At 40.1% G+C, this 25,849-nt stretch overlaps 1 protein-coding gene across 4 annotated transcripts in view; it reads left to right on the top strand.

The window, feature by feature from the left end:
- RASGEF1B (RasGEF domain family member 1B) overlaps nucleotides 1-25,849 on the top strand; it is a 590,923-nt gene that overhangs the window by 94,387 nt on the left and 470,687 nt on the right. The window contains exon 1 of one of the 4 annotated variants that reach the window (XM_060299543.1): nucleotides 24,000-24,132. The exons of the other annotated variants lie outside the window; for them this stretch is intronic. The gene's annotated coding sequence lies outside the window, so the exon portion shown is untranslated. Of the gene's footprint in view, nucleotides 1-23,999; nucleotides 24,133-25,849 lie in introns of those variants that run through there. 4 annotated transcript variants of the gene reach the window in all.

Genomic DNA, 25,849 nt, shown 5'->3' with positions numbered 1-25,849 from the left:
TCTGGGAGGGCCCCTCCCACCTGCCTCTCCTGATCTCCCTGGCCTCAGGGGCGCTGATCTTGTCTGGCCTCCACTTCTCCTCCCCGCTCAGTACCCCTGCATCCTACCGGTTCACTCTGGGGTTCCTCCCGTCTCCTTGGGGATCAGAGTCGCCCACCAGCAGCTGGCAGGCACCTTAGTCGTGGGGAGATGCTAACTCTGTGTCTTCCCACACCGCTGTCTTGCCAGTGAATTTCTTTTGAATGTATTGGATGAAGTTTTCTTACCAGGTGAAAGATTCTGTAAATGAAAAGTCAAGGCAATAATGATAAGATGAAGTGATTTTGAAAACGATGACTTCAACTTTAATATAGGCCAAATTTGACTTAAATAAAGAGGAGAAAAGAGAAGGGAAAATCAGGAAAACAGCAGATTGTAAGGGCTAAACATCTAGGAAATGGAAAGTAAGATTAATGAGACTGATTGGAACTGACTGACTCTATCAGCATAGAGCACAGAGAAGATGAAATTAGTTTTAGCACTTGTGGTTTTAATAGCATGGATTTGAAACTATGCACTGCCTGTGTATCTTAATGTTATAGAAAATTTAGTTCCTTGCATTCATGCATTGAAAGTCATTTTAATCATTTGTAAGTATGATAATGTATCCATGAAGTTTGAGCCCGATAACCTTCAGTTAGTTTCATGGGTCATTATTTTCTGATGTGGAGATGGTGTGGCTCATTGGCCGTGTTTCCTCTTGGAACTTTGTTCCTGAAGTTTGGTTATGCTATAATCAGCTCAACAAATGCAGGGCTTAATTTCTGTATAGTAAGTGTTGACAACATGTTTCATCGTTGCCTTCACTTGTTTTCTCCTAGTAAGTAAGGTTTATTTACCAGATTTACAGACCTGTGACTCTAAGATTGAAATTTCCCCAGAAAGCACATAAGGGATAAAAGTGCTAAAACAACAACAACAAGTGAAGACAGTAGGGGTAAGACACACACACAGACATACATATACAATTTAAGATGCTTTGATTGTAAGATGTATCATTAAGGTATGTACTGCTAAAATTGAAAAAAAAAATGCTGCACTATAATAATTATATTATGTTATAATAATGTCACATTATTAGATTATAAGATACATTCCAATTTCAGAGATGTCAACATGTGAAAATATGTGCATTTTAGAATTTTTGAAATACATTGTGTGTTTTCATGTACATATACATATCAGTGGATACATAAATAAATTAATATATGTATTTATAGATACCCACTTAGATGTATAGGCAATATTAAAAGCTATATGTCTCTATATGTTGAAGACCAGACTCTGTCTAGAAGGCTACAGATACTCTATGCAGAATGTGCAGAAAAATGTGTTTCCTCTGATTCTCTAGAGCTAGAATAAGAGACCACTAGTGATATTTTTAGCTTATTTTAAATGTTGGGAATGATTGAAACAGAGTCCCACTGTAATGTTCCTAGGGCTTAAACTATTTTAGGCTTCAAAAGTAAATATTCATTTTGACCTATGAGATTGAGGATCTCTAGTTAACAAAGAAAATTATAACTCAAATAAAAGCTATTTGGTTATTCATATGAAATACATGCTCTATGATGTCTTTATGCTATCTTGTTTTTTCCAGACATTTTAGTACAAATCTGCCACTTTGTAAAATCATATTTGATCCAAGGTGTCACTGACATTGACGCTGTTAATGAAACCAAATTGCCAAGGCTTTCACTGCCTGACCTTGGTTAAAATTGCAGGGCAGGGCTTCTCTGGTGGCGCAGTGGTTGAGAGTCCGCCTGCCGATGCAGGGGACACGGGTTCGTGCCCTGGTCTGGGAAGATCCCACATGCCGCGGAGCGGCTGGGCCCGTGAGCCATGGCCGCTGAGCCTGCGTGTCCGGAGCCTGTGCTCCGCAACGGGAGAGGCCACAACAGTTAGAGGCCCGCGTACCGCAAAAAAAAAAAAAAAAAAAAAAAAAAAAAATTGCAGGGCAAGTTCAGAATTGCTTCACACATACAGAGCTCCCCGAAGTTCAGTAATGATCTTTAGGGTATGTGGACTTTGTGACAAGTAGCAATGGACTTTATGTGAGAAACAATTAAAATAGCATCAATACCTACTAATATCTTGCACCAAGGGATGAGAATTGTGAAAAAGCTATGAACCCTAGGAGCATGATGGATATCATAGGCAAACCACAGTTGTCATGGAAGAGGTAATGATCATTATTTTTCACAGATAAAACTTTCACACTGCCAATAAAACCTTTCAAATGGTGGACATGTGTCCCCCAGGAAACATGTTTAGGCATTGTTAGAATCTGTTTTCTTTCTTTTCTCTCTCTAAAGTCCCTTTAAGAGATTATTTAATGTTGAGCCTTGTTTTATTTCATGTTGCTTTCTGTTGATATCTTGTATTTGAATTAAGACTAGCTTATTTACTGCTAAAGCAGGAGATAGAAGAGGAACCTTAAGGGGCTACCAAGGTAGTAAGACTATAGAGGTCAGTAACAATAAAACCTCATTTTTAAGGAGAGAAGGACCATGGGAATTTTGTAAAATATTATTATGCAAAGTAAAGGGTATTTTTGGTCTTGGAAAAAGAATCCACACTATTTGAATAACTATAGGATATGCAATGTATTTGTAATTAACAGGAATTGAGAGTTTCCTGTGAGCCAGGCACTGGCAACAGTCTTGTAAGGCAGATACTCTTACTAGACTGGTTTTACAGATGCAGACATTGAAGCACAGAAGCATTAGATAACTTACCTAAGTGTGTCAGTTAAGGTTCTGGCAAGAAACACAGTCAAGTTGGGTAATTATAGGAGAGTTTAGTAAAAGGATCATTTACAAAGTATTGGCAGGGTTTAGGGAAACCAACACAAAGTTAGCAACATCGGGGGTCATTTCTGCTCCTAAGATTGAGGGGATGGGGGAAGGAACAGCTCCTGGATCCAAAGCTGTATAGAGAGGACTACCTGACAATATCTGTGGATTTGGGGAGAGATTTTGCAGGAAGGGAGCTGGGGCAATAAATACCCAACCTTGCTCTCCTTCTGCCCTTGGATATCCTGCTGGTGCCTTCCATTGACTGAATCCCACTGGAGCCAGAGGGCAAAAGACCCTATTGATGCAGTCAGTCCCTATGGCTCAGCCTCCTGGAACACAGAGTAGGGTGGAGTGTGGTCTAATTCCAGGACCGGTGCTTTTAACCACTGCCTCGTGGCAGACGCCTTCGGTTCACCTTCAGAATGAATCTAGGATTAAAAAAATTCCATAGAAATGTCTTAGCCACCCCAAACATCATAAATTTGTTCTTTATTTTTCACTTAAAATTTTATTGAGCTTCTATTCTAGTATTACAAAGAACACTTTGTCCTTCTTTCCCTGGGTTGCATGAAGCTCAGGTTTATCTTTGGCTCTCAATGACTGTGTGTTTTGTTATTTCTTCATCCCTTTGTGCAGTATTCTTTTATTTTTGGAAGCTCATTCCTAATAATTATTTTAGTTGAGAAGAAATAAGTTCTTATCTTAAAGTGCTCTATAAGCCAGGTAGATTTGGGAGTATTCTGCAGTGTCAAGAAAGTGTTTGTGGGCTTCCCTGGTGGCACAGTGGTTGAGAGTCCGCCTGCCGATGCAGGGGACACGGGTTCGTGCCCCGGTCCGGGAAGATCCCACATGCCGCGGAGCGGCTGGACCCGTGAGCCGTGGCTGCTGAGCCTGCGCGTCTGGAGCCTGCGCTCCGCAACGGGAGAGGCCACAGCAGTGAGAGGCCCGCGTACCGCAAAAAAAATAAAAGAGAAAGTGTTTGTTTCTAAAAAAGACAAGAAATTGCCTTTAATGTATGTGTCAAAAAGCTAAATTGTCTGGAAAAAATAATCCAGATAAATGATTATCCATTTTTGTATTTTAGTTATTTCCATAGATACCTGATTCATAAGGATTATTTAGACAGTTGTGTTTTCCAAAGTCTACTTGAATTTTATTTGGCAATAGTATAATAAACTTCTAATTTCTACTCAAATACTTCATGTTTTTCTTCAAAAAATTAATACAGATTGGTTTAATAAATTCAGCTTTCCATTTTTATATTCCCTTGCTACAAGATTCATTCTGGAAATATATTAGAGCTAATTCGTTACCATGATCTGATTTTTATATTTTTATTGTTGAAAAAAGTGTAATGAAGATTTTATATGTTTTATATGTTGATTAGTTACAAAATCTTGATTTTTATTTTTTTATTGTTGAAAAAAGTGTAATGACGATTTTATATGTTCAAAAGGGGTGGTATTATGATGGTATTTTGACCAGAGCAAGCTATTCTTTGTAGGAAGTGGGTAGCCCCTGGTTACCCAGCAGTCTACATCTGATCTTGGGGTGTATGGTAGTCACAGAACTTAACATGGCTTCTGGTGGCCCTGGTAGACTGCCAGTTTAAGTCCTGCTTAATATTAGTAATAACTAATATTTTTATACAGCTTTAAAGCTTACAAGGTACTTTTACATGCATACAGTATTTGATCTAATCTTCAACCTTGTGAGGAAGTTAAGTTTTTATCATTAAAATACAAACAAGGAAACTCACTGTTCAGTTTTACAGCTAGTAGATGTTAAAGCCAGAATCCTAACAAGTTTTCTGACTCCTAAGTTTGGATCTCTTTCTGATTGTCTAACACTGACTCATGAAGTATCACCAACCCACCCAACTGATCAGACAGACCTGAGTTTATAGCTTACCACAGTGAAGAACACCATCTCAACAGAGCCTTGGCCGTGTCTCCTTCAACCTTGCCATGGCTGGGATTTTATTGAGAATTGGAGCTGTGGTTTAAGGTGGGTCTTTCACTGAGGGCACTTGATTACGATTGAGTAAGGATGGCAGTATAATAGTTTAGGACTGGTGAAAACAGCAAAGTGAGGGGCTCCAAGAGTGTTGATACTTACTGAAGAAGTGATGATCTTTTGGGAGATTCTTGTGATGAACAGTCAAGGTACCTGTAGCCTCAGCAAATGTCCTCTGGGATAGTAAAGTAATGCTAATGAGGACAGTGGACTAGACAAGTCATGTTAAGTGTAGACAGCTGTGTGTGAAAGTAGGTAATTCCAAGACATTTCCTTGGTGTCCAAGTTGTGCATTGGAGGTACAGTTATTCCCACTTATCTGTGGGAGATATGGTCCAGAAGCTGTGGTGAAAGCCTGAAACCATGAATAGTACTGAACCCTGTATTATACTATGTTTTTTCTTATAGATGCATACCTATGATAAAGTTTAATTTATAAATTAGGTACAGTCAGAGATTAACAACAATAACTAATAATAAAATAGAATGATTATAACAGTATACTGTAATAAAAGTTGTGTTAATGAGGTCTCTCTCAAAATACCTTTTCCATCTTAACTAACCACTTATGCACTGTGGTCTTAACTTTTACCCTTTGAGGTGCGACAGCAAAACTAGCATGAATTTCTTTTTTTTCACAATTTCACAGATAGAAGATTTGTTCTGACTGTAGATCTTAGCATACGATTTTTTTCTTTCCTTATTAAGTTGAGAACTTTCACCTTTTCACTTAAAGGAAGTACTTTATGGCTTTTCTTTGGCACATCCAAATTGCCAGCATCAATACTCTTGCACGTCGGGGCCACTATTAAGTAAAGTAAGGGTTGGTTGGACACAGGTACTGTGATACTGTGACAGTTTATCTGATAACCCAGATGGCTACTAAGTGATTAAGGTGCAGGATATGCTAGACCAAGGGAGAAGTCATGTCCCAGGCAGGACGTGTGAGATTTCATCATGTTACTTAGAACTGCGTGCAATTTAAAACTTAGAATTGTTTATTTCTGGAATTTTCCATTTAATATTTTCAGACTGTGGAAGACCTTGGGTAACTGAAACTGCAGGTAAGGGGGGGGGGACTACTGTAGGTGGTTTAGGGTTCTTGTGTCCCCCTTGTGGCCATTCTTCAGCCTGAACTGAAAGATAGGTCAATTATATCTGGGAGTGTGATCAATCTAGGTCTTCACCAGTGTTTGAGGTATCACATTTGCATATCAAGTATCTGGAGGTGGTTGTTTCTACCTCTGTAAGTATCAAGTTTTCCCACTCTTTTTGCTCAATGATCGCTTGTTAGGTCATGGGGCAGAGGCTGCAAAGCAGCATTTAAGACCCTGGAGATCACACATCTGAACACTGTGACACAAATACCAAAAGAAGGCTTGTGGTCAGAGTTTGTAGTCTGCTTCTCAATCAGAAGTCCAGAGTGCCCAGATTAATCCAAAAGATTAGGTCCCATACCAAATGTGAAGAGCCCACAGCACCAGATATGGGGTTATTATCTGAATTACCAAATTTCCTTTGCTTCCTGGATCTTTTTTAGTGCTATTAAAGATCCTAGAGAAGTCTGTAAGGATGTAAGTACAAACTTCTTCCCCTGTAACAGCACATGTCCCCCTCAAAAGGCCAATATTATATCTCAGGCAGTCCTGTTCTCAACCACTGTCTGTCCAATTTGTTCTCTACTCTTCGTCTCATTGTCTAACTTACCTGCGAGTCTCTGAACCATGGCATCTAGGAGTCTTCTTACTTTCCTGGACTCTTGTAAATCACGATGTGAAGAGGTTTGAGAAAAGGAGAAGGCAATCAAGAATTTCCCTGAAAAGTTATGATTTTAGTTCTCATATTGGGGTTCAGTTTTTCTCCTTTTTCTTAGAGTAGGAAGTTGATGGGTTAGAATGGACCCTGGGTGACATCAGGGACAATCCTGAAAGCAAGCATTAGTTTACTAAAGTAAGAAGTTCCTGTTCAGTTCCTGGGTAGTTGTCAGTAGCTTATCTTCCACAAGTACAGGACCAGTCATTAGGGGCTACACAATTATCTACTTCTGGCCAAAATACTCCTATAGAGTTATGAAATAATATTGTAACATTTTGGTGCCACTCAGGTAGAATTTAGCATCACACAATGAAAATTTGTTATATTGAGATCATTAGGTAGGTGTGAAGCAAAAAAAAGAGAAAAAAGTGTCATACTTGTAAAATCTGTGAAAGGGAGACAACTTCCAAATACACACCAACTTAATAAACCACAACTACCTGTCCTAGTGCTGAATATTTCTTAGAAAATGAAGTAATTTTTTCCCTGAGAATTCACTTATGCTTTCAATTAATTTGGGACTTTTTGAAATATGTCAGGCATTGCATATGTTGCAAAAATAATTGTCCAAGACCTTCTTTTTCCTTTTTTATCATACTGGAAATAAGTAGCATAGCTAGTGAACCCTGCATGTAGTGCAGCCCCTTCTGCTGCTATTGTGACCCTGATACACGCTCCTCTCCCAGCCCTCTTTGTGTTCCCATGGCTGCCCAAGTACTTCAGAATCCTGCAGTATACTTATGTGGGTCTGTGCTCTTGAAGCTGTATGTATTTTCAAATATGTGTTGATAATTATTTGGGAAAGGGAATTGACAACTGGGGAGGGAAAAAAGAGATCAAATGAAGAGCACAGAAAGGTGGAAGATGTTTTCACAATGCAGCATTAAATCATGGAAAGAAACTGAGGTTTTGGGACAGTATTCTGTCTTTTAGGACATAGCCTATGTGAAGCAATCTAGTGAGCCACATCAGAGTATCTTTTTTTTTTTTTTTCGGTACGCGGGCCTCTCACTGTTGCGGCCTCTCCCGTTGCGGAGCACAGGCTCCAGACGCGCAGGCTCAGTGGCCATGGATCACGAGCCTAGCCGCTCCGCGGCATGTGGGATCTTCCCAGACCGGGGCACGAACCCGTGTCCCCTGCATCGGTAGGCGGACTCCCAACCACTGTGCCACCAGGGAAGCCCCACATCAGAGTAACTTGCTATATTTTGATGTGTTCTTAAAGGACAGTATCTTGGGCTGAGTTACAGCTAGAGAACTTGTGTATTCAAGAGTGGGCTGAAGAAATATCATGAAGGCACATGCAGATTACACCTTAGCTAACAATACTATTACCACTACCACTGCCTTAACAACTATTATCTCTTGTCTGCTTGCTCTATGCCAGGAAACGTGCTAAGGGCTTTATGGCGTTTTCTCATTTAACCCTATAGCAACCTTATGAAGTGGCTATTATTAGTACTTTCATTTTACAGATACAGAAATCAAGGCCTAGAAAGCTTAAGTAACATAGTCAAGAACATACAAGCAGAAATATGGTAGAGCTCGTGTTTGAGGACAGGTCTCTCTGGCTTGGCAAAATGTATGAATAAAATCCAATTTGAGCATCCAAGTGATGGTATCTGGGAGCAGCCCCTATGAGATCCGAAAGTGAATCTCAATAACTTGGCATAGTTAGCAGGATCCCTAAACTCATAGCATGTCTGCAGTGGTGTCATAGAAGTACCAAGGGGGCTTTCTGGCAAAAGGGAGGTTTTAGGTAAATAACTGGGAAATTTATGTTTAGTGGCTAAAATTCCTCTGGGAGTCCTTTACAGAACTGATGTCTAAATGGGGTTGGATGAAAGAGCTGTGACCCCAAAGCCAAATCAAAGTGTTTCAATCCAGAAAAAGTAGGATCATCTTTTACACCATTGGAATAGACCAACAAGCAGAATTTGTAGGAAGTGGTGGACGTACATCAGTCCTAAGAAATTGCCATATAGGTGGGAGTGGAAGTCTGATACTGAGATTTATGACTGGAGAAATCCAAATTGAAGTTTTATTATAGAGTAGGTAGCAGAGGAATGGATATACTTCAGAACACCAGGAATTTATTCTACTTTTGGGGTCTCTGAGCCCTTCTTGTGAAATTTGTGGGGACTACTCTGATGTAGGAAGAGAACCCCTTGTGAAGAACACGAGATGCTTCTATTGGATACTTTCAGAATCTAGACTTCGTGTGCATTTCTTTCCATCATCTTGAGTGTTGGAAGAGGGAGCTACAGTAGTGAGAGCATGGAAGTACTGGCTACAGCATATTGTCGTCTATCCTTTTAAGAAAACATAGGTTTTATTATTTGGTACTCACATTAAATTCTCCAACTAATTAAACGGGAAACTTAGAAGATCAGTATCTACATTTCAAAGGATCCTGTGCTTTAAAGAAGAGATTTACTGTAGGATTTTTTTTTACACGGAGTTATTCCTTGGGCATTCAAGTATACATTTATGTAGCATTAATTAATTCAAAGTGACTAAGGAGAAAAGGAACCTAAATGTGAAGCTTTAGGAGCTATTATTAATTGGAGATCAGTTATAAACAAAGATAAGTTTCTCTTAAGGCAAAATGTGCGTCCATAGGAAAACCAGATTTGATTTACAAAAATTCTATTCACATAGCTTATCAAGCATACTTGTGCTGGTTTTGTGTAATGCTGTTGCGGAGTACCTTTCTTTGGCTTGGTGTTTTTTTGTGGTTGTTTCCACAAACTATTATAGTCAGGAATGGGAAATCAGCTTTCAGTAACAGTACATTAAGTATCCCCTTCTTGGGTAAGGAGACTGCCCCTAAGATAGTCATAGATCTATCATCTGTTTTTATAATTTCAAGTCAGCACTCAGTACTGACAGCTTATGGAGTAGAAAAATAATGCTGCCCTACCTATCTATAATCTATATTTATGGAATTTCTACATAGGATTCTCTACAGACAAGTTCAGTGTTGTGGTTGGAACTTTGTATTTCCTACATTTTAGTCATTTATAAATAATACAGAGACTGATAATTAGTCACATAAATAATACAGAGGCTATCCATGACCTTATTTCTTTTTATTACCGTTTTTCCCACTTAGACCATCATAATATATATTTGAAGGAGAAATGGAATTAGTCCCTACACTGTCGAACCCCCTGTTTATTGTCACAAGGGAAGACGTGAAAAATAAAAACTGAAATAGCCTTAACCATTTAAAAAAACAAGTGAAATAACTAAACATTAAGGCAGCAGTCATTGATTTACCAGACATTATGTTCAAAAGGTAATCTGCCTGTTTGACTTCTCCCCTGAGATGCCTCACAAACATCTCAAAAGCAGCATATCCTAAATGGAACTCTATTTTCTCCTCCAAACTATCCCCTTATCTCCAGTTTTCCGTTTCCACAAATGGCACACACATCCACCCAACTGTTCATGTAACTGTTTCTGATACACCTCAAATACAATCTATAAGCAGGTCCTGCTGATTCTGAAATGTCTTGACTCCATAAACTTGATCCATGGACATTGCCATTTTCTTAGTCTAAGACATTCTTATGGTTCACCTGTACTGTTACCTTAGTGTACTAACTGGCCTCCCTTCTTCACTCTTGGCTGCTCGCGTCAATTATCCACCCACAGAGAGGAATGATTTTCCAAAGATATTTATCAGCCCATTTTATTCCCCTGGCTATAATTCATTAATAGCTTCCCATTGTACTTGGACTAAAATCCAAAATCCTTTTAAGGGTCTACAAACTCTTACATGATATGGCTCTTCTCCTCAACCACTCACTTTCTAGTCTTCAGCCAACCCTGTCAAGTATCTTGAACACATCATGGGCTCTCTGCCTTAGGGCTCTGCTGCATCCCCACATCACACGCCCAGTGTACACGTGACTCACTGCTTTCCATCCTGTAGGTCTTGGCTCCAGTGTCAGCTCTTCAGAGAGACATTGCCTTATAGTTTTCTCTTTTACTCTCTTTCTCAGTTTCTTGTTGTTTCATTTATAGCACATAACATGTTTGTAATTTTTTTTGTCTGCTTGCTTATGTATTTCTCACTTCCCAACCAGTATGTAAATTCCACAAGAACAAAGTCTATTCCTCTTGAACAAGTTCCTTGCTTAGTGTTTCGCACACAGTAGGTAACCAGTAAATATTTGTTGAGTGAATCATCTTGGAATTCACTGTCCCACAGAAATGTTAAAAACCATAGCTCATTTCTCAGGCACCTCATAAAAGGCTATTTATTTCAAAGATGTAATTTATCCATGACTCTAGGATTAGCAGCTTGAGTTATGGGTTCTGAGAACTGGGGCTATGAAGTGAGGCTTAAGAAAAGGAGAAGGATAATTTGCTCTCATTTTCTTTCTTTTTCCTTGTGATGAAAAATTTTCAGATTTGCTCTCTCAGAAACTTTCAGATATACAATACATATTATTAACTCTAGTCACCATGCTGTACATTACATCTCCACAGTGTTACTAATTTTATAACTGGAGGTTTATACTTTTTAACCCCCTTCACCCATATCATCCTCTCCCACCCCTGCCTCTGGCAATCACCCATCTGTTCTTTGTACCCATGAGCTCATTTTCTTTTTTTGTTCTTGTCTTTTTTAGATTCCACGTATAAGTGGGATCACACAGTATTTGTCCTTATCTGTTTGAGTTTTTTCACTTAGCATGATACCTTCAAGATCCATCTATGTTGTCGCAAATGGCAAGATTTCCTTCTTTTCTATGGTCGAATAATATTACATTATATATATAATGTAATATTACACACACACACACACACACACACACACACACACACACACCCCACACCTTCTTTATCCATTCAGGTTGCTTCCATATCTTGGCTATTGTAAGTAATGCTGCAACGAACTTGGGTGTGTGTGTATCTTTTAGAGCTAGTTTTTTTTTTCTTTCTTCAGATATATATCTAGGAGTGGAATTACTGGATCATATGCTAGTTCTCTTTTTAGTTTTTGAGGTACCTCCATACTGTTTTCCACAGTGGCTGCAGCAATTTACATTCCCACCAATGGTGTACAAGGGTTCCCTTTTCCCCACATCCTTGCCAGCAGTTATTTTCTCTTATCTTTTTGATGATATCCATTTTAACAGGTGTGAGGTGATAATTCATTGTGGTTTTGATTTGCATCTCCCTGGTGATTAGTGATATTGAGCACCTTTTCATGTACCCATTGGCCGTTTGTATGTCTTCTTTGGAAAAATGTCTATTGCCCATTTTTAATTGGATTATTTGGGTGTTTTGCTACTGAGTTGTATGAGATCCTAATATATTTTGGATAATTTGCAAATATTTTCTTCCATCCAATAGGTTGCCTTTTCATTTTATTGATGGCTTCTTTTGCTGTGCAGAAGCTTTTTGGTTTGATGTAGTTCCAGTTGTTTATTTTTGTTTTTGTTGCCTTTGCTTTTGGCGTCAAATCCAAAAACTCATCACCAAGGCTGATGTCAAGTAGCTTACTTTCTTCTAGGATTTATATGGTTTCAGGTCTTATGTTCAAATCTTTGATCCATTCTGAGTTAATTTTTGTGTGTGGTATAAGATAGGGGTCCAATTTTATTTTCTTATATACAGATTTAGCTATAGGCAAATTATTAAACTGATAAAGTTTGTCTTCAGCATCTTTATAATTCCTTCCCTGCAGCCTTATTTATTTTATATTGACTGTTATAAGGGACAGAGATCTATTCATGAAAGGCCAAGAAAAAGGAGATTATATAATGGGCAACCAAGGAAGGAACTAGATCTCAGAGAAAGAGGAACTGGGAAGCCATTGAGAAAAAGCTCAGTTTCTCTCTTTCTGTCTCTCTCTCTGTCTGTCTCTTGGGGCCCCAGCTATTCTCTGTCATATGTTCTATTCTCTGCTGTCTTATAACTTGGGTTTTTAAAAAGTCATCACAGCCAACACTTTCTAGGATCCTTTTATACTGTAACTCTTAAGCTTTAGTTCCAATTATGTACTAACTACTTCAGACTGTCTTCTGAGAGAGAGAGAGAGAGACAGAGACAGAGACAGAGACAGAGAGAGTGAAAAATCTTATTGGTCCTCTTCATCTTTCTGAGCCAGGCTATAGGCTGATTTCTAGCTTATTTGTTGACTTCCCATTGGGTTACTTGTCCATCCTTGGACCAATCATCTGTGCCTGAGGTAAGGTGTGAGGCCATGTGATGCAAACATGGTCATGGAGGCAGCAGGTGTTGTGAGTTGTTCACACTCCCTTAGAAGGGAATATGCATGGGCAGGAAAGATCTACATCTCCAGTACCATGTCTCAATTCATAATGCCCTCTTTCCAACCTGCCAGCTCCCTTACTCTGGCCTAAGCATCCATTCCAAGCCCTCAACCTAAAACCTGCCCAACAGGACCCATAAGTACCCACCCTTTTCGTTCAGTTTTACTTTACCTAGACTGGTTATGATCCCTACGTGATAGGCACTGTACTAGTCACTTGAGATAGAAAATTGAATAGAATATGGTCCCTACTTTCAAGGAGTTTGCAGTATGGATTAAGGGGGTGGTCCAGTATACCATCAACTATTTTTTAGTGTGCTCAATGGTATTACAGATTGGTATAACTAAAGTGTGTTTTCAGAGTCCAGTGGTGAAGGTTAATAATTCTGCAGGAGGAGAAAGAGAGAGCAGGATAAGACTTCACAGAAGGCCTGACACTGCAAGTGGGTTTTGAAAGATGAGCTGGAGTTGAGAAGGGGATGAAGTTATTAGCAAAGCATAGAGCTGTAAGTCACAGCTTGTTAGACAACAGCTCTGTCTGATGTGTGAAGTACATGGAACAGGAGTTCTACTAAGATATGGGCTGGAAAACTGGGGTGGAATCCAACTACTGGTCCATGCAGCAATAGGTGCTTATTAAACTAACAATAGGTATTTACTAAACATCTAATATGTATCAAAAAAGAGCTCAGAAGAGAGCTAGATTTATATGCCATCATATTTAAACACATGGGTGTGGATGATATCTGCCAGGAAGAACATGCAAAGAAAAAAATGAACTGGGGGTGGTGTGGAGGACACACTGACATTAAAGATATCACAAATAGCATATTGACAAAGTAGGAGAGAACGAGGGGAGAGTAGAGGTAGAGGCCCTGGGAAGAGATTCAGGAAAGTAGGAGTAGTCAGCAGGGTCAGGAGCTGCAGAATGATCAGATAAGATGAAGACTGCAATTTGGCATTTAGGAAGTTTATTATGAGTGAGACATAGAGCAAAGAGGCAGTGGGGACTCTGGGGATAGAGGGTAGCAGGTAGTCACCTCCCAGTTTTGCCTGGAGCTGACCCTGCACAAAAGAGTCTCATTTAAGTCAGTTTGAATACTTTGTTAGCAGCTCTTGGAAAAGGTTTGTTGAGGAAGGAGATTGAAGTTCTTGGCTTAAATGAAGGTTCTGGATTATTTATGGATTTAATTTATTCCTGTGACCCATGTCCCTAGTTGACACAAGCTATCAAGAGTTAGCTGCATTTTTTTCTTCTTGAAAAAGTAGGAAGGATATTTAATCACAACTGAGTTACAGTAATAGAGATTTTAATGAAACTGGGCTGGGCTAGGACTGGGAGGTTGCATAAGCTATCTGAGAGCGAACATTCCTCTGGGTGCACTCTGTGCACGGGCATAATTCTTAGGACTAAAATATACTATTTAATCCAAAGAGCTCACGGGGTTTTCATAAATGCAGTTTAAAGTCCATGCAAATATGCATAGTACATAAACAGAATTTTCTGGGAATTTTAAGCCTCTGTATAACTTAGATAAAACGTAAAAAGAAAATGTTCGATAAATTTGATAGCATGGGTTTTTCCCTGGCAGTCCAGTGGTTAGGACTCTATGCTTCCACTGCTAAGGGCCCAGGTTCGATCTCTGGTCGGGGAACTAAGTTCCCACACGCAAGATGCACAGCATGAGAAAAACAAACCAACAAACATGAAGTCTCACCAAACAAAGAGTATCAATAAAGATAAAAACTATTAAAAATTTTTGATAGCTGGCTTATTAAAATTAGTTTACCTTCCATGGAACTCAAGGTAAAGACTATTGACTGAAACCCCGCCTCCCCTTCTACATATTCAGCCTTTCTTTGAGGATAATTGAGAGGGTCTGAAGAATTGTCACCATCTGGAGCTTAGGGGTCATTTCATACAGCTTCCCCATTTTGCAACGAGGAAACTGAGGGCCACAGAGGAGAAATGATGTGTCCAAGTGCCTACCTGTTTCATGCCAGAGCTGGAGAAAGAACTGAGTTTAGGGTACTTGCTATAGGGTGAAACCCACATTCCTACTGATGCTAGCAATAAAAAAGCAACAAGGGTACAATCCTATTAACTCTCCTAACTCCTCTCTAGGCCTCTTTAATACTGCCAGAGTTTTCTTTCCAAAACAAATCTGTCTGTGTTATTCCTTCTGTATAAAATTCTTCAGTGGCTTCCCACTGCCTATGGGATGAAGTCCAGATTCCTTTGGATAATAAACACCTACCTATTTCTCTGGTCCTGGGGGCCCACTTCCTGCTCCTCGAGCTGTGCCTTTCAGACACACTTACCCGTGGGCAGTCCCAGACTCACGTTCTCACACCTTTTCTCTATCCCTTTCTGGGATCCCCCTGCCCCTCCCAGGGCTCACCAATGCCTGGTCATCGACCAAACTCAGCCGAAGCACCACCGCCTCCCAGAGACCTTCCCGTACCTTTTCCCTTTGTGCTGTCTTTCTAGGAGGTTGCATATCTCTGTATAATACCTGCCACATTGATTGGAAGTCATTGGCTTATATGTTTGACTATTCGGCTAGTAGATCCTTGAGTTCAGAGAATGTCTTATTCATTTTCACATTCTCAGTGCACAATGCCTGGGATGTGTAGGTGCTCAGTACATGATTGTGGAATTGAATTGAACAATAATAACAAATCCAGTAGTCATGAGCCCCTAATAGAAAATTTAGGTGAGATTATCCCATGAGCCCTTACCAGTTTGAAACTGCCCTACTTTGCCTACCTCTTCCATCTGTTCTTCACAACCTTATGGAGAAATTGGTCAACTCGTTATTCTCCAGGGACACCACGTGCATTTCTTCCTCCCCGCCGTGCCCTTGTCCGTGGCATTATCCCTGCCTGGCAGGCCCGTCTCCTTGTTTATCTAGGAGTTATTGACTACCTATATATCTACCTATACGTTGTGCTCGGCTCTTATCTTCACCTGTCTAAATAGGACGCTGCCATTCCAGGTCACCTCAAGTCCTATTCACACTTGCATCTTCTAACCAATGCCCTCTTTATCACTTCCTATAGGTCCTGTGTATTTGATATTTAATATAAACTATCTTTTATGCTTAATTTTCATTCTGGGACTATTACATACCTATTCAACTAAGTTATAAGACTCTCGAGGGCAGGAACTGTATCTTCAGCTCCTAACTTTAGGAAGTGCCTTAATAAATGTTGGCCAGTGATTGAGAGGACTCAAGGGACTTTTCCACGGTGAGGCTTTGTGATTTTGCTACTAGATTCAGCTGAGTGTGATTCCCACGGAGGCATTTCAGGCTGGCCAAGGTCAGGGGTTCTGGAATTGAAGGGTGACTTTCAGAAGCATAATTGCCCATGTTCATTAAAACTAAATATCTCCCAGATGGAAAGACTAGATCATGTAGAGATTTTTCCAATTTGCAGTGACTTATAGACATAATACAATAGCAATTAAAATCTGATTGGGTTGGAGAGAAGAGTTTATCTGAAATAGCCAGAATTTACAAAAGAATTTCTATTTTTGAAAGGCTATCCCTATTAGATCTTAAAGCACAAAAAGTTATAGTAGTTAAAATATTTTTGTACTCATCCACAGATTGAAAATATATCAGTGTTTTGTTGTATGTATGTTTCATATTATACTATAATGCGTATGTAAAAAATGCGTGGAACTGGTCTCATCTTGCTCTCAGTCTTCACTGGAGCAATAGTGGAAAAAACCTTAATATACTTTTTCCTTTCCCCTTCCTAGGGACAGCAAGGGAAGGAAGTGGATTATCAAAGAAAAGGTATTGGGAAGTATTTCAAAAATCCATGTCCCTTTCCCATGAAAATTTAGTTATATGAGTCAAGAGATAACATAAAACAGTGGCAAAGGGCAGATTTTTTCTTAAAAATATTGTTGAGATGACTGCTTAGCAATTTGAGGGGATTAATTTAAGCTATCTAGTAAAATAAGTACCAAATAGAAAGTACAAAAAGAAAAAAAAGTAAATATAAAAAAATCAGACCACAGTCTAGCATGAAGAAAATAACCTGAAGATTTATCGAACTTTAGAGGGGGGTGTATTTTACGTGTTTGGGGTTTAGAATGGCTTAATGATGACGCTGTAGCATGTAAAGATCCACAGTAATTGTCCTGCCTATCTGGCACCGTGTCCCTAAGAGCACCTGGAACAACGTGGTTCAGTAACTACTTGTAGAAAGTGGGGACACATGGATGTCTGAGCGAGTGTGTGCACCCTTCAGTGTGATGAGCTGTGAGAATTCTCTGGGTGCCTGTTTTGACTCCTTTTGAACCCTGGAGAGAGGAGGCAAAAAGACCTCATGGGGCCATCAGGCATCACTTCTGACCCTTCAGGGCTGTGCTAGTCTTCATATTCTATGGGAAGAAGGCAAAGGAGGATGGGATCTTGGAATCAAAAGATAAAAATAGGGCTTCCCTGGTGGCACAGTGGTTGAGAGTCCGCCTGTCAATGCAGGGGACACGGGTTCGTGCCCCGGTCTGGGAAGATCCCACATGCCGTGGAGCGGCTAGGCCCGTGAGCCATGGCCGCTGAGCCTGCGCGTCCGGAGCCTGTGCTCTGCAACGGGACAGGCCACAACAGTGAAAGGCCCACATACCGAAAAAATAAAATAAAATAAAATAAAAATAAAAATATAAAGCTCTTTCAAGGATGTAGGATGGGGAGGGAGTGGATTGGTGGATGAGGTGAATTTCTAAATACCCTTTAATCTTTTTTTTAATATCTTTATTGTATAATAATTGCTTTACAATGGTGTGTTAGTTTCTTTACAACAAAATGAATCAGTTAGATATATACGTATGTTCCCACATCTCATCCCTCTTGCGTCTCCCTCCCTCACACCCTCCCTATCCAACCCCTCCAGGCGGTCACAAAGCACGGAGCTGATCTACCTGTGCTATGCGGCTGTTTCCCACTAGCTATCTACCTTACGTTTGGTAGTGTATATATGTCCATGCCTCTCTCTCGCTTTGTCACAGCTTACCCTTCCCCCTCCCCATATCCTCAAGTCCATTCTCTAGTAGGTCTGTGTCTTTATTCCTGTCTTACCCCTAGCTTCTTCATGACATTTTTTTCCCTTAAATTCCATATATATGTGTTAGCATACAGTATTTGTCTCTCTCTTTCTGACTTACTTCACTCTGTATGACAGACTCTAGGTCTATCCACCTCATTACAAATAGCTCAATTTCGTTTCTTTTTATGGCTGAGTAATATTCCATTGTATATATGTGCCACATCTTCTTTATCCATTCATCCGATGATGGACACTTAGATTGTTTCCATCTCCAGGCTACTGTAAATAGAGCTGCAATGAACATTTTGGTACATGACTCTTTTTGAATTATGGTTTTCTCAGGGTATATGCCCAGTAGTGGGATTGCTGGGTCATATGGTAGTTCTATTTGTAGTTTTTTAAGGAACCTCCGTACTGTTCTCCACAGTGGCTGTATCAATTTACATTCCCACCAACAGTGCAAGAGGGTTCCCTTTTCTCCACACCCTCTCCAGCATTTATTGTTTCTAGATATTTTGATGATTGCCATTCTGACTGGTGTGAGATGATATCTCATTGTAGTTTTGATTTGCATTTCTCTAAAGATTAGTGATGTTGAGCATTCTTTCATGTGTTTGTTGGCATTCCGTATATCTTCTTTGGAGAAATGTCTATTTAGGTCTTCTGCCCATTTTTGAACTGGGTTGTTGGTTTTTTTGTTATTAAGCTGAATGAGCTGCTTATAAATTTTGGAGGTTAATCCTTTGTCAGTTGATTCATTTGCAAGTATTTTCTCCCATTCTGAGGGTTGTCTTTTGGTCTTGTTTATGGTTTCCTTTGCTGTGCAAGAGCTTTGAAGTTTCATTAGGTCCCATTTGTTTATTTTTGTTTTTATTTCCATTTCTCTAGGAGGTGAGTCAAAAAGGATCTTGCTGTAATTTATGTCATGGATGTTCTGCCTCTGTTTTGCTCTAAGAGTTTTATAGTATCTGGACTTACATTTAGGCCTTTAATCCATTTTGATTATTTTTATTTTTGTGTATGGTGTTAGGGAATGTTCTACTTTCATTCTTTTACATGTAGCTGTCCAGTTTTCCCAGCACCACTTACTGAAGAGGCTATCTTTTCTCCACTGTATGTTCTTGCCTCCTTTGTCAAAGATAAGGTGACCATATGTGCATGGGTTTATCTCTGGGCTTTCTATCCTGTTCCATTGATCTATCTCTCTGTTTTTGTGCCAGTACCATACTGTCTTGATTACTGTAGCTTTGTAGTATAGGCTGAAGTCAGGGAGCCTGATTCCTCCATCTCCGTTTTTCGTTCTCAAGATTGCTTTGGCTATTCGGGGTCTTTCGTGTCTCCATACAAATCATGAATTTTTTTGTTCTAGTTCTGTGAAAAATGCCAGTGGTAGTTTGATAGGGATTGCATTGAATCTGTAAATTGCTTTGGGTAGTAGAGTCATCTTCACAATGTTGATTCTTCCAAAGCAAGAACATGGTATATCTCTCCTTCTATTTGTATCGTCTTTAATTTGTTTCATCAGTGTCTTATAATTTTCTGCGTACAGGCCTTTTGTCTCCTTAGGTAGGTTTTTTCCTAGATATTTTATTCTTTTTGTTGCAATGGTAAATGGGTGTGTTTTCTTGATTTCACTTTCAGATTTTTCATCATTAGTTTATAGGAATGCCAGAGACTTCTGTGCATTAATTTTGTATCCTGCTACTTTACCAAATTCATTGATTAGCTCTAGTAGTTTTCTGGTAGCATCTTTAGGATTCTCTATGTATAGTATCATGTCATCTGCAAACAGTGACAGCTTTACTTCTTCTTTTCCGATTTGGATTCCTTTTATTTCCTTTTCTTCTCTGATTGCTGTGGCTAAAACTTCCAAAACTATGTTGAATAAGAGTGGTGAGAGTGGGCAACCTTGTCTTGTTCCTGATCTTAGTGGAAATGCTTTCAGTCTTTGACCATTGAGGATGATGTTGGCTATGGGTTTGTCATATATGGCCTTTATTATGTTGAGGAAAGTTTCCTCTATGCCTAGTTTCTGCAGGGTTTTTATCATAAATGGGTGTTGAATTTTGTCAAAAGCTTTCTCTGCATCTATTGAGATGATCATATGGTTTTTCTCCTTCAATTTGTTAATATGGTGTATCACGTTGATTGATTTGCTTATATTGAAGAATCCTTGCATTCCTGGAATAAACTCCACTTGATCATGGTGTATGATCCGTTTACTGTGCTGTTGGATTCTGTTTGCTAGTATTTTGTTGAGGATTTTTGCATCTATCTTCATCAGTGATATTGCCCTGTAGTTTTCTTTCTTTGTGACATCTTTGTCTGGTTTTGGTATCAGGGTGATGGTGGCCTCGTAGAATGAGTTTGGGAGTGTTCCTCCCTCTGCTATATTTTGGAAGAGTTTGAGAAGGATAGGTGTTAGCTCTTCTCTAAATGTTTGATAGAATTCGCCTGTGAAGCCATCTGGTCCTGGGCTTTTGTTTGTTGGAAGATTTTTAATCACCGTTTCAATTTCATTGCTTGTGATTGGTCTGTTTATATTTTCTATTTCTTCCTGATTCAGTCTTGGCAGGTTGTGCATTTCTAAGAATTTGTCCATTTCTTCCAGGTTGTCCATTTTATTGGCATAGAGTTGCTTGTAGTAATCTCTCATGATCTTTTGTATTTCTGTAGTGTCAGTTGTTACTTCTCCTTTTTCATTTCTAATTCTATCGATTTGAGTCTTCTCCCTTTTTTTCTTGATGAGTCTGGCTAATGGTTTATCAATTTTGTTTATCTTCTCAAAGAACCAGCTTTTAGTTTTATTGATCTTTGCTATTGTTTCCTTCATTTCTTTTTCATTTATTTCTGATCTGATTTTTATGATTTCTTTCCTTCTGCTAACTTTGGGGTTTTTTTGTTCTTTCTCTAATTACTTTAGGTGCAAGGTTAGGTCATTTATTCGAGATGCTTCCTGTTTCTTAAGGTAGGATTGTACTGCTATAAACTTCCCTCTTAGAACTGCTTTTGCTGAATCCCATAGAGTTTGGGTTGTCGTGTCTCCATTGTCATTTGTTTCTAGGTATTTTTTAATTTCCTCTTTGATTTCTTCAGTGATCAGTTCGTTATTAAGTAGTGTATTGTTTAGCCTTCATGTGTTCGTATTTTTTACAGATCTTTTCCTGTAATTGATATCTAGTCTCATAGTGTTGTGGTTGGAAAAGATACTTGATAGAATTTTGATTTTCTTAAATTTACAAAGGCTTGATTTGTGACCCAAGATATGATCTATCCTGGAGAATGTTCCATGAGCACCTGAGAAAAATGTGTATTCTGTTGTTTTTGGATGGAATGTCCTATAAATATCAATTAAGTCCATCTTGTTTAATGTGTCATTTAAAGCTTGTGTTTCTTTATTTATTTTCATTTTGGATGATCTGTCCATGGGTGAAAGTGGGGTGTTAAAGTCCCCTAATATGAATGTGTTACTGTCGATTTCCCCTTTTATGGCTGTTAGTATTTGCCTTATGTATTGAGGTTCTCCTATGTTGGGTGCATAAATACTTACAATTGTTATATCTTCTTCTTGGATCGATTCCTTGATCATTATGTAGTATGCTTCTTTGTCTCTTCTAATGCTTTTTATTTTCAAGTCCATTTAGTGTGATACAAGAATTGCTACTGCAGCTTTCTTTTGGTTTCCATTTGCATGAAATATCTTTTTCCATCCTCTTACTTTCAGTCTGTATGTGTCTCTAGGTCGGAAGTGGGTCTCTTAAAGACAGCAAATATATGGGTCTTGTTTTTGTATCCATTCAGCCAATCTGTATCTTTTGGTGGGAGCATTTAGTCCATTTACATTTAAGGTAATTATCGATATGTGTGTTCCTATTTCCATTTTCTAAATTGTTTTGGGTTCATTATTATAGGTCTTTTCCTTCTCTTGTGTTTCTTGCCTAGAGAAGTACCGTTAGCAGTTGTTGTAGAGCTGGTTTGGTGGTGCTGAACTCTCTCAGCTTTTGCTTGTCTGTAAAGGTTTTAATTTCTCCATCAAATCTGAATGAAATCCTTGCTGGGGAGAGTAATCTTGGTTGCAGGTTTTTCTCCTTCATCACTTTAAATATGTCCTGCCAGTCCCTTCTGGCTTGCAGAGTTTCTGCTGAAAGATCAGCTGTTAACCTTATGGGGAATCCCTTGTGTGTTATTTGTTGTTTTTTCTTTGCTGCTTTTAATATGTTTTCTTTGTATTTAATTTTTGACAGTTTGATTAATACGTGTCTTGGCATATTTCTCCTTGGATTTATCCTGTATGGGACTCTCTGTGCTTCCTGGACTTGATTAACTATTTCCTTTCCCATATTAGGGAAGTTTTCAACTATAATCTCTTCAAATATCTTCTCAGTCCCTTTCTTTTTCTCTTCTTCTTCTGGAACCCCTATAATTCGAATGTTGGCGCGTTTAATGTTGTCCCAGAGGTCTCTGAGACTGTCCTCAGTTCTTTTCATTCTTTTTTCTTTATTCTGCTCTGCAGTAGTTATTTCCACTATTTTATCTTCCAGGTCACTTATCCGTTCTTCTGCCTCAGTTATTCTGCTATTGATCCCATCTAGAGTATTTTTCATTTCATTTATTGTGTTGTTCATCATTGTTTGCTTCATCTTTAGTTCTTCTAGGTCCTTGTTAAATGTTTCTTGCATTTTGTCTATTCTATTTCCAAGATTTTGGATCATATTTACTATCATTATTCTGAATTCTTTTTCAGGTAGACTGCCTATTTCCTCTTCATTTGTTAGGTCTGGTGGATTTTTATCTTGCTCCTTCATCTGTGTGTTTTTCTGTCTTCTCATTTTGCTTTTCTTACTTTGTTTGGGATCTCCTTTTTGCAGGCTGCAGGTTTGTAGTTCCCATTGTTTTTGGTGTCTGTCCCCAGTGGCTAAGGTTGGTTCAGTGGGCTGTTTAGGCTTCCTGGTGGAGGGGACTAGTGCCTGTGTTCTGGTGGATGAGGCTGGATCTTGTCTTTCTGGTGGGCAGGTCCACGTCTGGTGGTGTGTTTTGGGGTGTCTGTGGCCTTATTATGATTTTAGGCAGCCTCTGTGCTAATGGGTGGGGTTGTGTTCCTGTCTTGCTAGTTGTTTGGCATAGGATGTTCAGCACTGTAGCTTGCTGGTTGTTGAGTGAAGCTGGGTGCAGGCATTGAGACGGAGATCTCTGGGAGATTTTCACCATTTGATATTATGTGGAGCTGGGAGGTCTCTTGTGGACGAGTGTCCTCACGTTGGCTCTCCCACCTCAGAGGCACAGCACTGACTCCTGGCTGCAGCACCAAGAGCCTTTCATCCACACGGCTCAGAATAAAAGGGAGAAAAAGTAGAAAGAAAGAATTAGTAGAAGTAGAAAGAAAGAGAGAAAGAAAGAAAGAAAGGGTGGGAGGCAGGAAGGAAGGAAGGATAAAAAGAAAGAAAGACGATAAAGTAAAATAAAATAAGATAAAATATAATAAAGTTATTAACATAAAAAATAATTATTAAGAGAAAACAAAAAAAACGGACGGATGGAGCCCTAGGACAAATGGTGGAAGCAAAGCTATACAGACAAAATCTCACACAGAAGCATACACATACACAGTCACAAAAAGAGGAAAAGGGGAAAAAATCATAAATCTTGCTCTCAAAGTCCCCTCCTCAATTTGTGATGATTCGTTGTCTAATGGAGGGAATGAAGGAAAGAATGAAGATAAAGTAAAATAAAATAAAGTTATTAAAATAAAAAGTAATTATTAAGAAAAAAAATTTTTAAAAAACGAAAAAACAAACAAAAAAAGGACGGATAAAACCCTCGGACAAATGGAAGCAAAGCTATGCAGACAAAATCCCACACAGAAGCATACACATACACACTCACAAAAAAAAGGAAAAGGGGGAAAAATCATAAATCTTGCTCTCAAAGTCCACCTCCTTAATTTGGGATGATTCGTTGTCTATTCATGTATTCCACAGATGCAGAGCACATCAAGTTGATTATGGAGCTTTAATCCGCTGCTTCTGAGGCTGCTGGGAGAGATTTCCCTTTCTCTTCTTTGTTCTCACAGCTCCCAGGGGCTCAGCTTTGGATTTGGCCCCGCCTCTGCCTGTAAGTCGCCAGAGGGCATCTGTTCTTCGCTCAGACAGGACGGGGTTAAAGAAGCCGCTGATTCGGGGGCTCTGGCTCACTCAGGCCTGGGGGAGGGAGGGGCACGGAGTGCGGGGCGAGCCTGCGGCGGCAGAGGCTGGCGTGACGTTGCACCAGCCTGAGGCATGCCGTGCGTTCTTCTGGGGGAGTTGTCCCTGGTTCCTGGGACCCTGGCAATGGCGGGCTGCACAGGCTCCCGGGAGGGGAGGTGTGGAGAGTGACCTGTGCTCGCACACAGGCTTCTTGGTGGCGGCGGCAGCAGTCTTAGCGTCTCATGCCTGTCTCTGGGGTCCGCGCTTTTAGCCGCGGTTCGTGCCCGTCTCTGGAGCTCCTTTAAGCAGCATTCTTAATTCCCTCTCCTTGCGCACCAGGAAACAAAGAGAGAGGAAGAAGTCTCTTGCCTCTTTGGTAGGTCCAGACTTTTTCCTGGACTCCCTCCCGTCTAGCCGTGGCACACTAACCCCCTGCAGGTTGTGTTCACGCCGCCAACCCCAGTCCTCTCCCTGCCTCCAACCGAAGCCCGAGCCTCAGCTCCCAGCCCCGCCCACCCCGGAAGGGGAGCAGACAAGCCTCTCGGGCTGATGAGTGCTGGTAGGCACCGATCCTCTGTGTGGAAATCTCTCCGCTTTGCCCCCCCGCACCCCTGTCACTGTGCTCTCCTCCGCAGCTCTGAAGCTTCCCCCTCCGCCACCCGCAGTCTCCGCCCGCGAAATGGCTTCCTAGTGTGTGGAAACCTTTCCTCCTTCACGGCTGCCTCCCACTGCTGCAGGTCCCATCCCTATTCTTTTGTCTCTGTTTTTTCTTTTTTCTTTTGCCCTACCCAGGCTCGTGGGGACTTTCTTGCCTTTTGGGAGGTCTGAGGTCTTCTGCCAGCGTTCAGTAGGTGTTCTGTAGGAGTTGTTCCACGTGTAGATGTGTTTCTGGTGTATCTGTGGGGAGGAAGATGATCTCCACATCTTACTCTTCCGCCATCTTCCCAGAAGCCAACACTGGATATTGTCAATACCCTTTAATCTTAATCCTCTTCTTTATGTTGTGGTCAGTAAAATGCTCATGTCCCCTTTTCTTGCTAAAATAACTAATAGAGCTAATAGAGCGGGGCGAGCGGAAAAAAGGCATTCCTTCGTCTGGATTTTTGTTAGTTTCATGAATAAGTGCTTACTTTGTGCCTTCAGAGAGCTAGAGAGAAGAAGACAGACATAACCCTTGCTTTGGAGTTTATCATGTGAAAGTAACTGGTCTTTATTAGTATTTTCCTTGTGACATTGTGTTTTCAGAGAATGCTCAGTGTTAGACTTCGGCACATTAATTAGCCTTGGAAGCGTATGAATGCAGAATACATTATAGTCATTTGTCTTGGCCTTGTTCGTTCATCATTGTTTTATTTTTGAACACGGCTCCTTCTTTCCCTCCTGTCTGTAGCATTATTAATAGCAGTAGGAGATTCCCGGCTTCAGTCAGTGGCGTGCCTGGGAGGGACGTTCAAAAGACATAGGAAGGATTCATCTCCCAAGTAATGGGTGTGCTGGGGAGTACCACTCCTTAGAAACCCTGTCCTTTGTGGTTCCTGATAAGGCTGGCATAGAGGGTGAACCATGGCCACCAGGGTAGACAGGGAGAAACTGGACCTTAGAACGAAAGCCCTCCTTCCCGCTCCTCCCCGGGTAGACAGGTGCTA

Source organism: Globicephala melas, chromosome 5 (genome assembly GCF_963455315.2).
Source record: "Globicephala melas chromosome 5, mGloMel1.2, whole genome shotgun sequence".
In the NCBI taxonomy this organism is placed as follows: domain Eukaryota; kingdom Metazoa; phylum Chordata; class Mammalia; order Artiodactyla; family Delphinidae; genus Globicephala; species Globicephala melas.
Note: the sequence above shows the minus strand (reverse complement) of the source record. Positions and strands in the feature narration are given on the sequence as shown.